The following is a 16240-nucleotide window of genomic DNA, read 5'->3' on the forward strand; positions in this document are numbered from 1 at the left end:
GTGCTGTGCCACCGTCGTGAGGTTGCCCGAGGTCTCTCTTCCACCCAGGTTTAGGGGTGTCCTTGAGACTGGTTCTTCTTAGCTGTGGCCACAGAAAGCTGGTCTGCCATTCTGGTGGCCATGCTCACCGTGCCGGGAGCAGCATTGCTGCCAGGGTGTAGCATTGCACAAAGGCCGAGGAGCTTACAGCAAGGACAGTTGTTCTGCGTCAGGGGCCCTGCTCCCCAGCGTCTGCAGGGAGCTTGTTTGTTGTAAGAGCTGCACTGGAGCTACATGGTGACCATGCAGGGCAGTCTGTTATGCCGAGGGGCTCCAGGGCCTTATGAAGTTACTGCCACCACTACAGCATTCAAAATGAACATGGAAGTGTTCCGAAACTAGTTATGACCCTCCACTAGCTGTCCGTTAGTGCATGGGAACATAGCTCACACTCACAGTTACCTCTTCCCATCCACAAGGCCTCAAATTCATCTTTTATTGCTTAGTTTTTCGTAAAGTTTTTACACTCTGGTAAACTAATTCCCATGCTTAGACCTTGGCCCACATTGTATTTCAGCATCTGCAACTAGACTTTCCTACTGACATGGCATGAAACCAAGTCGTAGAATCTTGTAATGGTTTGGGTTGGAAGGGACCTTAAAGATCATTTATATCTAGTTCCACCCCCTGTGCCACGGGCAGGGGCCCTTTCACTAGACCAGGTTGCTCAAAGCCCCATGCAACCTGGCCTTGAACACTGCCAGGGATGGGGAAGCCACAGCTTCTGTAAGCAACCTGTTCCCATGCCTCACCACCTTCATAGTAAAGAATTTTTTGCTAATGTCTAACCTAAATCTCCCCTCTTTCAGTCATATTCTTGTATCAAGGCAGAGGCAGCTGTAGCTTCCGTGTAGTTCCAAATATATTACTCTAAATTATTCTGACCTAAATAGTGTATTTCCTTGCTTTCACTCATTTTAAATACCTAAGCAAAAATCACCATATTGCTGTAATTATAAAGGCAGATAGATCCTTGAATGATATTTTTCATCTAGTGCCAATGATGTGTGCAGATATATCCTTACCAGCCACTAACTAGAGTTTATCCACAGCTAGATTCAGTACACTAGACTGAACCTTCTTGTCTGGGACAATCAGCCCACCTGAAACCTTTCCCCTACACCCCTCCTGGCTTCCTTTCTGGTGAAGAAAATCCGCAGAAAATTATGTCGTCAAAAATAGTACGTCAGGTACAATACGTGCACTTGAGAACATAAAGCGCTCTGGAAATAACCAAAGTTTTAACCCTTTCCTTCTGTGCTTGACTGTCAGCTCTATTCTTGTTAGACTGTGGCCACTATTTATGCAATTATTTTCTTCCAAAGATACATGTATGAAGATCCGAGGATGTATCTGAGATAAGCATGCTGACAAGCAAAAAATAAAAAAGCTCTCCTTTATCCTTTTGGGCACAAGGGTAAAAGACCTTTCCAGAGAAGAAGCATTTTTTGAGTGTAGTGACAGGGCACTATTGATTGTTTAGATACTTGTTTACATTTCCGTTGTTAGCATCTGTTAGTACCATGATCTTAACAGTTCTTTCACAGTTCAAAGTTGAGTCCTGGTAAAAGCAAATTCTGAAATAATTTAGCTGACTTTGACTGCTATTTGCTCATCAGAAGTGTCCAAGTTGAAAAGGCAGTACAGCAGTCCTGAGAGTAGATGATGTAAGCCTTCAGAAACAGTTACAACATGGATAAGCAAGATAATGTATTAAAGCCCAATAAAAAAAACAAACCAAACAAACCCCCAAAAACCAAACAAGTTACAGAATAGAGTACATAAGCAGAATAAGTAGGAATTGCTCATTTTTTTTTCCATGTTTAATATTTATATCAAGTGCTCAATGTGAAGATGTTAAGGAATTTAATGAATATATTTGTAATTGGAAATGCCTCTTCTCAGTCAAGTAGATAACCAACAGCTTCTCATATATGAAGAACTGGGAGGAGACTTCACGTATTTATTAACAAAGAAAACTAACTGTCCTTTTCAACAGAAGAGGAAGTCAAGCAGGAGGATGAGGTTCTTTGCACTTACAAGAGCAAATCTTTCTTCCTCTTGGGTCTCCTACAGAAAGTACTGCTGCTTACCCTAGATGGGTCTGCTCTGTCTCTTAAATTTTGATTTATTCTTTTTTAATTTTTGAGGGTGTGTTTCTGTGTCAGCTGTACTCTGCCCTAAAGGAGATGGACTCAGGGCAAGGGGGAATCCTCTTTTTGGTGAAGTGTAGCACTGTAGTGCCCAACTCACAGGTAACCGCAGAACTCAGCAGGATTTCTGAACCAAATTGACTCTATGAAACAAGCTCCTCAGAGGTCCCCTTTATTTCAAAGCCTCCCTCTGACTTCAGAAGTATTGCAGTTAAAAAACAATCAAGAGAAAAAGAAACACCCACAAAGAAACCCAATTAGAGAACTAACCTGGGTTTACAACACAGCCCACAAGCAGTGAATTGGCACAGCTTCTGAGGCAGCATCTTCCTGTCCTTCACCCACTGGAACAAACACCCCTGGGCACAGGGGAATTCTTTAATCAGCTTTGCCAGCAGAAGATCTGTGAGACCACCTGCCAGCTTTTAGAGAGAATAATAAACCTCACTCGAAACATTACAAAGGTTCCTTTAGGATAAGCACTACTCAGCAGCAACTAAAACGTCAGTGTGTTATTTAACATTATTCTCATCCTTAGCACTGTACCAGCTAAGAAGTAAATTAACTGTCCCAGATGAAACCAGGACACTTGTGTATTTGTATGGCAAATTATATATTATAAAATAATATATGGACCCAGACAGTATAACCTACCTTGGTGTACTAGTTTTGGCTGTGTGGTGCTTAGCTGCCTACTGGAGTTAAACCATGACACTTGGAAGTGATACCTCTAACTCAAAGCAGCTATATTCACCAAATTTTTAGTCAGGAAAATGTTGTAAGGAACACTCCCAGCGAACTATTTAAAGGCTAAACTCATAGTTATTGCTTCCCACTTTACCCAGTATGCAGCTGTTTCTGGTGATGAAAGTAAATCTATTTCTGAAAGGTACTGCCTTACACAGAAAAGTAAATCTCTCTAGCCTAACAGAGCTGTAAAGAAAACAGTTTTGCTGTAAAATTCTAAACTTTGTACCTGAAAAATTGCCATTTTTTACAATATTTCATCCTGTCAGCTTGAGAAAATACTAGTAAAGAAGCTGTAAGGGTAGTGTTTTTCTAGAAGCAATCTCTCTCTTGCTCCATGTCTTTCTCTTCTTGTCTCTTTCATGCTACTGTCCCTCTAATGCTGTAACCAGTTAGGTTGCAGGACTTACTTTTTAAGAAGGAATTCAGTTTCGGTTTTATTTGTACCTATGTAAGGTCAGGGTTGTGGCTGCCACCTTTCAAGAAATAATTTAACCACTGGATTTTTGGTTTGGTCAGGACTGTGGCTTCTCTGTGATGAGTCCCTCTGATAAGGATGAAATCTGTTTCCTTGGACTAGAGAGAGTAAAGGCACCTGGACTTGATTCTGGAGCTAAGTAGTTATGCTACCTGCCTGAGAAGAGACTAGCGTTACAGCTGCTGTCATAAAGACCGGAGCACATGATTTTACAAACATTGGCATGTGGATTGGAAAAATAATTGAAACCAGTTATTGTAGCCTAGCACATCCCTCCAGGATGCTAGCCCTTAACATTATAGCAATTGTGGTAGGGAATAAAGAGGGAAGTGATGCAATTAGCTTTAATTGTTTGTACTGTTATGGTTGCCATTACGTTTCCCGAGATGCCAGATCCTGTTGATACTCGATAGGTGTTCCCCAAGAGTGCCTGGTAGATAGAGCTCTCCTCAGGGAACTGAAGGAGAGGAATGTTCATTTTCTGATATTAGCTAGGTCCTAAGCATCAAAGCACACATGTCTTCAGTGCCTGGGAAACTTTAAAGGCTATGGTATGGCTCTTAGGAAGCTCAGGTGCCTCCTAAGTTAATCAACAGCTTCGGGCTTCAGTGGAATGTAAGAAGTTGCATGGTATTAGTTTAGCTTCTTGGAATATAAGGAAAAGAGACGACCATAAGCAAGTACTAAAGTAGCTTCAGAGCTTGACAAGAGGACTTACAGGGAAACAACAGAGTCCATCCTACACTGAAAGGAGTTACGAAAGAAGATTAGTGGGTTTGAATGTTGTGGAGAACCGTATTACAAACATACAATGTATAGGCTGGCTTGGTGTGTGGTAGAGGCAGAAACTGAAGTAGCACAAAGTAGACCAAGTCCCTACAGATGGCAGCTTTTCCCTGGGTTTTATGCTGTCACAGTTGTTAAGGAATTACCACACAAGAGTTAAATTGGTAAGTAAAAATCAGCATGTAAATACTGTATTAAAGTTTTATATTATAATGCTTATTTTCAGAAAATTGAAAGTGAAGCAAAGGTCTAAGGTAATGAAACCGAAATCCACTGTTTCTCATTCCCCATTCATGCATTATTATGAATTAATCTGATGGACTTTGAATTTGTCACAACTTGGCAAGTACTCATTGGGGAATCAGCAATAGTGATGGTGAGCAGAAAACTAGGAAATCCCAGTAGTGTTGTGTGAAGTCACTAAGCATGAAAGAATTGGCTTAATTAATGGCATTATTACAAATAGCACATTCACAACTCTGTGTGGCTAAAGCTGTATATGCACATAGAAAATTATATTTAGAAGTATGAATATTATATTAAATGTTTTATTAATCTCTCATCATTTTGGAAGCATCCATAAATGAAAGTAGCAAAGTAACTGAAGAAGGTCACTTCTGCATTTCAGCAACCAGGAAAGCTGGAAGGATGCATGGAGGCAGGTGCATAGAAACTTGGAGCTGCCTGTTGGTTCTGCAAGGACCTTGGCTATCTGTATAAAGGGGGCAGAAAGTACTTCTGAGTGGTGTCTTCCCCATCTTCTGCCTGGGGCAGATTTGCAGTGTGTGTTGTGTTGCAGATGTTTTCCAATTCCCAGAGCTAGTAAGAAGATCAGTACAAATTAAAAAACCTGGTTATTCTAATTAACCAAATCCTATTGATTTGTTTTATCCATCCAGTTTAAAGATACTTCTTAATCCTCACCTTCCCTATCCCTGCGATTTCCTATTAGGAAAACAAAATAATTGAAAGATGGATTTCTTTCAAGTTAAATAATTTATAATGTTCTAAACTTCAGATAAGACTTGAAGTAAATCTTCCTAGCTTCTGAGATTTGATCATCAATAACAAATTACCTATCCTGTAATACGATAGTTCTACATTTATTTGAAAAGGAGAGTAACAAAGTATTTTGTAGAGTATAAATATTAATCAAGTTTCCATATAATAATTCAGGAGTGACTTTGCCCAAATGCCCAAAATTCTCTTCTGTTGAAATGGACTTCTTGCCTCTCCCCATTTTCTGGCTTTTTTTATAGACCAAGTCCTTACTCTATCTCCAGAGCTGTATGAGAAATTAGCAGTTAAATCCTATAAAAAGTGATTAGTAACGTCAAATAGGCTACCATGGACTCTTCAAAAGGTAGCTTTGTACTGCATTTGCTCCCTTATGATTTCATGAAAGTTTGGTTGTTGCTTTCTTTTTGTAAAATATATTGTCATGGTTTAGGCCCAGGCCGTAGATCAGAACCATGCAGTCTACTCCCCACCCCAGCCCTTTCTTCCCACCGCTCCCGGAAGGATGAGAAGGAGAAGCAAAAAAAAAGTAACTCCCACAGGTTGAGATAAGAACAGTTTAGTAACTAAGGTATAACACAAATCACTACTGCTACCACTAATAATAATAATAAAGGAAATAACAATGGAAGAGAATACAACACCCCACCACGCACAGACCGATGCCTCACCCCACCCAGCAGTGAACTAGCCCTTCTGGGTAACTGCTTCCATTTTATATACTGGGCATGACGTGCTGTGGTACGGAATACCTCTTTGGTCAGTTTGGGTCAGGTGTCCTGTCTCTGCTTCCTCCCGACTTCCCCTCCTCCCTGGCAGAGCACGAGGCTCACAAAGTCCTTGGTCAGGTAAACATTTGAGAAGTAACTAAAAACATCGGTGTTATCAGCGCTGTTCCCAGGCCGTAAGTCAAAAACACAGCTCTGCACCAGCTACTAAGAAGGAGAAAAAATGACTGCTACTGCTGAACCCAGGACATACATAAAAAGCTAATGTGAACCCAATTGCCTTTTGGTTAATTTTTTCCATACTGGTCTGATGTAAGAGTGAAAAAGGTAGCCAAAAAGCAGTAATTTGTACAGATTATGTCACTTACAGGTTTATTGTGGAGCACACACAAAAAATAATGACCTGCTGAAGATTGTACTCATAACAAAAACCAGGCTATGAGAATATAGTGACAGTAAACTAGAAATACAGCATAAAGGTATCTGTTTGGCCTTCACATGTCAAGATTTATGGTCCTGGCCTGTTGGCAGCATTTACACTTAACTGTATGATGCCTAGCCACTTTGGGGGATTTCTCAGTCCTCAGCTCAGAAGCTGCTTTCTCAGCTCCTAGTCATGCATAAGTAATATTTTCCAGAGAATTTAAAATTTAATTCTAGGATTTATGAACTTAATTTCCTGAAAGATAAAAGGATGTAGACCTCCAAGAGACATCTAGAAAAACACTCCAGTGCTTCAATTGTTATAGGTGTTTGATTACTCATACAGAGTGCTGCTTTCATTTAATCATGCTGGCTGTGCAAAGTGGAATAGTACATTCCTTCAAAATAGTACTGAGGCTGGAACTATTAGAGAAAAATATAGGTCACGCTGCTGTGATAAGCGTTCCTCATACATTTTCATAGGATGGAAATCTGGGAAGTGGTCTGTTAGCCTGATATGGTTAGACTTCTCGTTTTGGTTGACCAGAGTACTAGCTACCACATTTAATCTCCTATGCATGAATATATGATGTGGGTAAAAGCCAAGAGCCAAGTGAGTAATCACTGAATCACAATTTAAAGTCTTAGTTTGTAGAGGACAGACTTTATTTCCTCCAAGATTTCAGAAGCACACTCTGGTTTATGCAAATATGACTCGCCAAGTTTGTGTGCAAGGAGTTCAGTATAAAACTCAGTCAAGAACAGATCTTGAGATAAACTTCAAATCTTGTTAGACCTGTTTATTCCCACAGCTTTTATACTAAACTCTTTAGATAAGAAGCCACAAACACACTGAAAAGCTGTAGGGGGAAGGAAAAGATTTAATTTGAATTCCAGTCTATTATATTCACAACAGTATTTCTATTTATTTGCATAATACCTCATAAGTCACCAATCATTTTAGAGCCAGAGAACACGTAAAAGCAATTATACACAAAGTTAGAAAAATACAAAAGCTAGGATACAGTAAGATGCACAGCAGATGTGGTTGTATGGATGTTTATTTAGTGTAACATGCTAGGTATTATTTGGGGTTTTCTTCTCTGGCAGAAAATGTTTGGATTTCTGGAAATAATACGAGTATTGGGAATTTCTTCAGCTCCTTCTCTTGCCTTTGCTAAGCTGAGCTGTGCAGTATCTTCAGACAAGGAGGCATTTGCAGTAACTGTTTTTTCTCTGGAAGATGTGGAGTAGTTTATTGACAGGGGTTGAAATGAGAAGGGCGAGTGAAATCATGTCTGATTACTGATGCCCAGAGTTTCCATTGTACTGACAAGGCCTTGTTGGATCAGCTCCCTGGGAATGTGGAACTGAAGCCCTGTTGATTCAGTTTTGAGGACTGAAAGGGAATCAAGGGATAGACGGGGGTAGGAGAGGCAGGTGGCTGAGAGTCTGGGAAAGCATCTCAATTGGAAGGGGCAGCTTCCTAGAGCTGTTTAGGAAATAATGCCCCATGACTGTGAGGACTTGACAAGGTTTTGATAGATTTTTGTCTTTCATATCAGGCCAAAGGTCACATCTGAACCATGGTTAAGACAGAAATTTTTTTTTGTTTAACAGCTCATGGACAAACTGTGTTTGTGGCAGCTTCAGAAGGGTGAGATATGTAATTCTCAGAAGTCAGATTTCCCCCTCCCCCAGATTAATCTTCCGTTTGCTTTAAAATAATTGGAATTTTCACTGGGGATAGAAAAAAGTATACTCAGAAAACAAGTAGTGCCAAAGGCCAGCAGGAGTGCTGGGAGTCACTCAGGTAAAAGAGAAAGCCCAGCAAGCAAATGGACTCTGGCACTGTGTTTTTGAAGAGGATCGTGTGGCATTAAGGAAGATCCTGGTGCCTTTCACTGAATGCCACAAACTGGGACCTGCCCTGCTTAAACTAAGACAGTTGTAGAGCTCGCCTCTCTTTAGTCTCACACTTCCAAAACCTGTACTGGTTAACTTCAATACAAGTTCATTTTAAGCAATAATTATGTTACCAGAAGGCACTGGGTGGTGTTTTATTTTTTTAAAGTAACAAGTAGGTTGTGTTCTCAAGCAGTAGCAGGTAAAGGAGCTGCTCATCTCCCATGTTTTATGCAGAGCCCGTGGTCTTGTTAATTGTCCTACTTACTCTCTTGTGTCACCCACTCTTGACACAGGATTTGAAGATTTTAGTAGGTGTGTGATAATTAAATTAGCATGAAAATCGTCTTGTAGTTGAATAGGATTTTGGTTAGGACATGCTCATACATATCAAGTCTTAGCAAGTTAGGTTTTTTTGGCTATAGTGGTGGTGAGGCAGGGCAGAAGTGAATAGTACATTCATTAAAGCATATTATTTCAGATATTCCCAAACTTTTTCTTAAATAGAAGTCAAACTGCAGTATGATGACAGAGAAAACTTACTACAAAATATGGGATCAAGTTCACATGTGTGCAGAGGGAGAAGACACTTTTTAATCATAAAGTCTAGTGTGTTAGCCTTCCCTTCAGATATGGGCAAGCTGTCTGATTTCCTCCTGGAACTGAAATGACTGAAATTCATAGGTCCTGTTTTGCTAAACAGAGCCTTAATCAAAGGGTTGTGGAAGCCAAGGCTGGCTGCTTTTTTTCTCAACTGTGGGTGCTGTTCTGCTTCATACGGCCAGCCAGATCTTCAGAGCAGCAGAAACTAGTCAACAGTATCTTCTGTCCTAATCACAAAGGTATTGAGTAATTGTCTTTCTTTTTTTTTGCTACCACAATGATTATTTCAAGCATTTTTTATACTGAAAAGAGTGTCTAAGTCTCAAAACATTGTGTAGTTTGATGATTTAACACAGTGCCAAAACAAAAATGTACAAGCCTAGACTTGCAAAGCATTATCTCAGAATAGTGCAAATAATACTTTAAAATGATAACAAACATATAAAAGGTATTTTTAGGGTGAACTACTATGTGTGAACTACTATGCACAGCAAACACTAATCTGCAATAATCATATCCTTAATTATCATTATTGCAGGAACAATACCTAACCCAACCTTCCTCAGGAGAGTCATTGCCTAGAGTTATATTAATGCCTAGATAGATATATATGTCTCTAGAATTTATTATATCTATAGTAGCTCTATGATATATATATACATCTATCATATGCGTAATGTATAACATATTATAAAGAATTATTATCACCTGGAATTACGGTAGGTAAAAATCTAGACTCTTAAACTACAGGCAACATACAAGCAGTAGATGATACTAGGGCTTTTTTCCGAAGGATTCATTTGACCGTTACTCAGCCTCCTAATATAAACAACTAAATTATTCCATAACATCCCTCAAGACTGTTAAGTCAACCAAAAGCCTTGCATCTCCAAATATTTGCTTCTGGTGATAGCACATTACAAACCCTAGCCATAATCAGGATTTCCACCTGGTGTTTATAAAATGTAATCTTGTTTTAGCTGTTGAAGTCCCAAGGTAAAGGTAAGAATGTCTTGCTGAATATTTTCACATTACTTCAGTTCAAAATATTTTGACTGAAGAAAAGCAAAGACTTTTTTTTTTTTCCAGTGGTGTTTGTCTGTACATCGTACTAGCAACAAAGTGCAAGCCAAATCCAAACAGTACTGCTGTATAAGGTGAGATCCTTCACTTCATTCTTCACTGCAAGGAACTCTGACAAGAGGATTTTTTCCCCTTTAAAATATGAAATACACATTTTTGAAACAGAAGATCAAACTCAAGTTGCAACTTCTATTGAGAGAAAATATCAGGTAGTAACAGCCTCTAAACTTGGTATTAATACTTTTATGGTGCTTCCCTCTCAGCAATTCTTCCTGCCTTTCTGTCAGACTGGTTCTCAGGGGTTGCAGGAGGGCTTGGATGCAGGAGTAGGACCAGCCCCTCTGGTAGCTCAAGGGTAACTGGAACATCAGTTAGAGACTAAGAGATGCTAGTGAAGTTGGTGTTTGTTATAGACTCATATTTCTGGTTTAAAGCAGCATAGCTTTTTACTCTGCCTTTCATGCAATTTGTAGTTCAAAAGCAGCAGAAGTCTAGAAGAGCAAATAATAGTTTGAATTACATTTTGCTGTTAGGAAACAAATTCTGCAGATAATTTTTTCTGATTCTTGTGGGGCCACAGGTAGTATCAGAGCTGGAAAAAAAATAAAGATGTAATCAGAGTAAAAGGAAGGGGAACAAGAGCTGATTAATCGTCACACTATCAGTGGTCATCATTGCTAAACCTGATGTGGAAACAACATTATGGTACTTCCATGAACACATGAGAATGGATGAGAACAAAATTTGGGAGTGGCTAAGTGAAATCAGGGAGTTTTGATTCCAGGACATTCTGATTCAGCAAGGGAGGGGAGATGTTGACTGCATGTTTAGTCTCTTAATAAAATCACTAACCAGTTTAGGTTTGTGACTTTTGAAAGAGCCTGACAAAGCTTTGACTCTTGCAGAGGACATCTGACTTTGATGCACTTTGCAGTCACAAAGTCCACAGCTGCTTTCTAAGGGAGGCAGCACACAAATAAGGCTGGGTATCAAGATCAGTTCAGCTGAACATTGCACAGCAAGTTGCTCTGCACCTTAAAATAGAAACAGATTTATTTTAGCAAGCGAAAAGGTTACCAGCTCCAGTGTAGCCACGTCAAGAGCTTGTGGTTTAATCAGATGAGGAAACTTTGGTATGTGATCCTTGCCTGTCACACAGACAGCTGCTTACATGCCATTTCAAGCAGTGGATACTAGTGTTTTCAAGTTAACTTAGGGTGATGAATACAGTGGGGATTATTGTTGCCCCCTCGTGCAGTCTTGAATTTTCCCCACCTGATGTACAGATAAGTAAAGTTTATATTGCTGGTTGTTTCTGTGTTCAAAGGGCTGTAGTATTTCCAGTGGATAATTAACAGGAACCCCATCTATTGTAAATAATTCTGTGGAGAACTGTCCTGTTGACACCTGGGATTCTGTCTCATTCCATCCTTCTGTCTTTCTTCCAACCCTTTTTTTGATTTTCTGAGTTTTGCAGGTTTGTATTTGTCTGGTCAAGTGGCTTTACCTGTAAGTATTCCAAATCATGATGGAGGGGGTTTACTTGTTTGCACTATTGTAACCTTCCTTTCTTTGACAATTAACACTTCTCCAGGTGTGTTAACAGTGATGTTGACGTTGTATTTGGTGCCTCAGTGCCAAATATCGACCTAGTGGGAACCTCTAGGTCATCACAGCAACCCAGAAGGTTCCTAAATAGCTTGTAAGTCTTACAGTAAATGTGAAATGGAAATTGTGGCTCATTGTTTCTCTTCTGAGGTTATGTCAGCTAAAAAACAGTCATTCATTTTAATTTAGCTGGTAAATGTAGTTTCCTGGCAGTGTAGGCTACAGAAGGCAAAATTTAACATCAAGTCACTTCTGAACAAGGCAGGAAAGAAGGCATGTTATGTCTGAAGGCCTCTCTTTCATCCACTGCCTCCCTGCAAGCTCAGTGAATTTTCATTGTCATTCTCTCAGCACTTCAAATACATGTGCTTTGCTATCTTCTTTATCAGCATCAGGTTCACAACAGCATAAACTTCTAAGCCACAATAATCAGAGGTTCCGCATTAAATTAGCTTGTTTAGAGCTCCAGCTCAAAGGCAACAAAATTAAGGTATTTCAGGTATCTTCAGGAGCGTGATGGCTGTCAGCAAATATAAGATTGAATTTTGTCTTCAGTGTAAGTTGTTACCTGACCTAGAAGACAAACCAAACAAGAAAAACCTACACTGTTACAGGTTTAGTTGGGGTTTTTTTTAATCACAAAAGCATTAATGGGAGCTGTGGAATGACTGAAAATCTTCACATTATTCCAATATTTTTTATATGAGATGGTTTTTGCTTTTGAGGATGAAAAGAGACAAGTTTTTTCAGTGAGATATAAACTGTTTTAATTGTCAGTGGTTGTTAGCCTATTCTCAAGACAAAAATTGTTTGTTGTTTTTTTTTAATGAAGTGCTTAGTAATTGAAGGAGCTCTTTTAAGTCACTCCATGACAAAGGGCTCAGAATCAGATTTTCTGAAAGGGCTGGGGGGAGCTTCACCTTTTAAAAAAGTTTTGATAACTTGTGCAAATTTTTCTTAGAGATTAATTCCCACAGGAAAAAATGCTTCTTACCCTGTTTGTATTTCTTCAGTCATGTTACTGATATCAAGACCGGTTATGGAAGGCTTTTATAATAGCTAAGTTGATACAAGTTTTATGAAATGCAAAATATGTTGACCTGCAATATTATACTAAAATTTAAAATCACTCAGAATTCCTGAAGTCAAAACACTCATTACACCCTGTAGTGCTGTAGATGGAACTTGTAGGTAGTGGTGGCTCTTTATAATTTATTTATCTACATTACTGCAAACTGCTATCTGTGCTGCAAACTTAATATGCTGCATTATGCTCCTTGTCGGTCCTGTCCTGCAGCACCTTATGAAAAACCACTACACCTTTGTACTCAGCAGTGGGTTATGTGGTTGGGTTTTTACCTTTTCAGGACTGTGTTGTCCTCTCTATAACCTGATGGTGTGTTATCTTTATTGCTGGTAACAAGGTAGTGTACCAGCTTGTTTTGGGAAAGGGAAGAGGCAGGGTGCAATTTGCTTTTTAAAATAAAATAACATGAAAAAAGAGTGAGGAAGTAGTAATACTCATACTGACAAGAGGGTTTTCCTAAAACTGCACCCTGAAGAATGTAATGAATGTGAATGAAACCTCTGCTGCTGGCTGAGTAGAAGAGAGAAAGGTCTCACTGAGAAGCATCCTGAGACACAACAAATAGAAATATTTGCATCTGATCTGCTAATATTTAGATTTCTGAAAGAAAATGAGCATTATGAGGGAGAGCTTTACCTCAGAATTGGGATCTGCTTTAAAGTGCTGTATTTTACGCAGTAACTATTTCTTTAATGTGTTGTCTATAAGAGATAAGAGACAGCAAAATGAGGGGACAGATCTCTAAGGAAGGAAGAAGTGGTTGGCAAGAAGAGCAATGTGTTAGTCATGCTATAGTTAGAACAGCTGCTATCCAGCATGTAATTATGTTACTTTTTTGAAGGGAGAAACTTTGCTTCTATGTGCATAAACATTTTTTTTCCCTTAAATACAGTTCTGTCTACAAAATGATTGGCAGCTGAGGCCTGTAGGTGTTTAGCCAGACCAAACAAACTATGGGACAAAGCTGCTTGAGCTAACTGCAAGAACAGACCCAAACACGAGCTGAATGCTGTGTTTAATCATTTCAACTAAGAATTTCGAGTAGTGCATTCAGTAAGTCTTCTTGCAGACAGTTTATCTGGTATGTGACTGAGCTCACATACTGCTGCTTCATGAAAAGAAAGGTGTGAACAGATGTCTATGCCTACATAGCATGCTTGTTCACACTGATGATGAGTCAGTACGTATTGACTATATATGGGGTTTACTTCATTCTCACTAATATTTCAATTTATGAGATTATTGCTTTAAAGCAATGAATACAAAGGCATTATCTCATCATATTGACAATGAGCTGCTTGAGAACTCTTTAATGGTGTTTTTGTCAGGAAGACTTTGTTCCAGCAAATGTTTATGTCTATAGAGGAAATTGTAGAGTTTCCTCTACAGTAAGATTGCATTGCAATACACCATCAGTATGTACAATAAAGTAATAGTAAAGTGCTGTAATAAAGAACAAGTTTCCGAATGTAGTGTTAAAACTATATCATTCAGTATGGTCCTTTCATCAGCTGGCACCTACCGAAACTTCTCCCTCTTTGTCATCGGTGCTCAATACCTATAGTTCATTCACCAAAGCAGTTGTAGCCTGTCTACATGTCACTAGATTTAGGCTCTTCCATGTCAACAGTGTGAATATGCTGTAGAGCCACCAAATCATCCTCACCCCTTTGTTGACTTCCAAAGTGGCAGTAAGTGCTTCCTCAGGTAGAGCTGTCTTGGGGCTTGTTTGTAGACAAATGGAAGCTTCAGATTTGTGCCCATAAGTGTAAACTGTTTATTACTTAACTTGTTTTTATGTTACTTTATACTGTGATTCTGTCTATTCCCTACTAACAGCCTTTTCACTTTAATAAAACTCACTTTTTTCAGTGTGATACATTTGCTAAATGGGAAGTTATTGCTGCTTCAGACCAGGTAGATATTCTAAGGATAAATCTGATTTTAACACAACTAGGAATGGAAAGATAGTCCTTCAGAACTGAAAATATTTCTCCCTTTGCAGAGCTTGTACAGAAGAGTTTCTGCAGTGCTGGGTTTGTACCACATCATATACTTCTATGAAGTTTCAAACAAACTTCAGGTTTCCCAAGAATCTGACTCAGGCCCCTTCTTTTCCAGTTATCCGTCTTTATCTGCAAGTACAGTTTTGTGTATGGAGCACTTCCATTCCTCAAGAGTAAAGCTTTTGTAAATTTTTCTTTGCTAGTTTTCTTTTAAGGTTTGGTTACCATATGATTCAAAGCACTACACTATGAGCTAACAATTCCTATTATACATCTAAATATATTGTGGTCATATATATGAATAATATAAGAATATTATATTAATATATAAGAATATAGATATAAGAAATGTCTCTTATTGGTATTGGGTAATTATGCTGGAGGGGGAAATATTGTGAATCAGTTACAGCATATTTGCAAAGAGTTAATTACTGATTGTGACCTTATGAAGCTGCTGTTGTTATATAAGAAACTACAGTTTAAATCAAACATGTTCAAACCTTTCCAGTGCATTTCCATTCTAGGAAACAGCATAGAATTGCAAGACATTGTCTACTACTTCTTTTGATCATGTAATCACGGCAGTCTTGCTGTGAAAAACAAGCATCCTATGACCAGCCTATCAACTACAAAACATGAACAAGAAGGAAGTAGCTTTGAGTCTGAGTATCTGGCAAGTAAACCAAGAATAAAAATGAGCATAATTATGCTAATCATAAAGCCAATCTCCAAACAATTTCTCAAGCGATGCAGGCATCGAGCCAAATACCTAGGGAGATACTTGCATTTACCAAGCAAGCACATAACACCAGAAAATTCTATTAATGCAGGAATGGTTACAGACACAAATTGTTCTCAGAGATGGCGACATTAATTCCTTTCAACAGCTAGGTCATGGAAAGAAGAAAGCAAAACAACACCCTTAGGCCCACAGTGACATTTCAGAGTCTTTATTAAAGCATATTACTATGATAATTTACTACAGTTTTCTACAGATAGATTAACAGTAGGATTTCAGACAGTACACTTTAGTTGACTACAACTTCAACTTAAAGTTTTATTCAAAATGAGATATGGGAAATATGGTCGTTTTCCCAATGTGTGGTGCTCCTATTATGTTCTCATTATTTCTTTAATTCCTTGATAATGAAACATCATGGAAACAGTGTGAGGGAACAGTGCAGATAGTTTTTACTCACTGGCAATTGTTCTCTATTGCACAATTCTAAAGACAAGCAGAGGAAACTCTGCCCTCAGGTTACAGGAAGACTAGCACTAAATTATCAAACAATTACTATCTGGAAGAAACATGGGGATTTTTTGCAAGGCAGGACAATAAGAATACGGTTCTATCTCAACTATTTGCATTAAATAATCTCAGTACTTATTTCTGCTATGACCGAGAGAGGGCATCCTTTTCCTATTAAATCATGACACGAATACTGAAATAATGAAAGCTCATCAAGAACCTAGTGCAGATTTCTTACTATTCCTACATTTTAACTAAAACTTTTTGAAGTTTAAAAATGTAACTATTTAAAAAACAGATGTACTTCAATCTCCCAAGTTGTTTGAGG

This window comes from Neopsephotus bourkii, unplaced genomic scaffold, assembly GCF_033783945.1.
Source record: "Neopsephotus bourkii isolate Nb327-2 ecotype Australia unplaced genomic scaffold, CSIRO-AGI_Nbou_v1 NB_1780, whole genome shotgun sequence".
Classification (NCBI taxonomy): Eukaryota; Metazoa; Chordata; class Aves; order Psittaciformes; family Psittacidae; genus Neopsephotus; species Neopsephotus bourkii.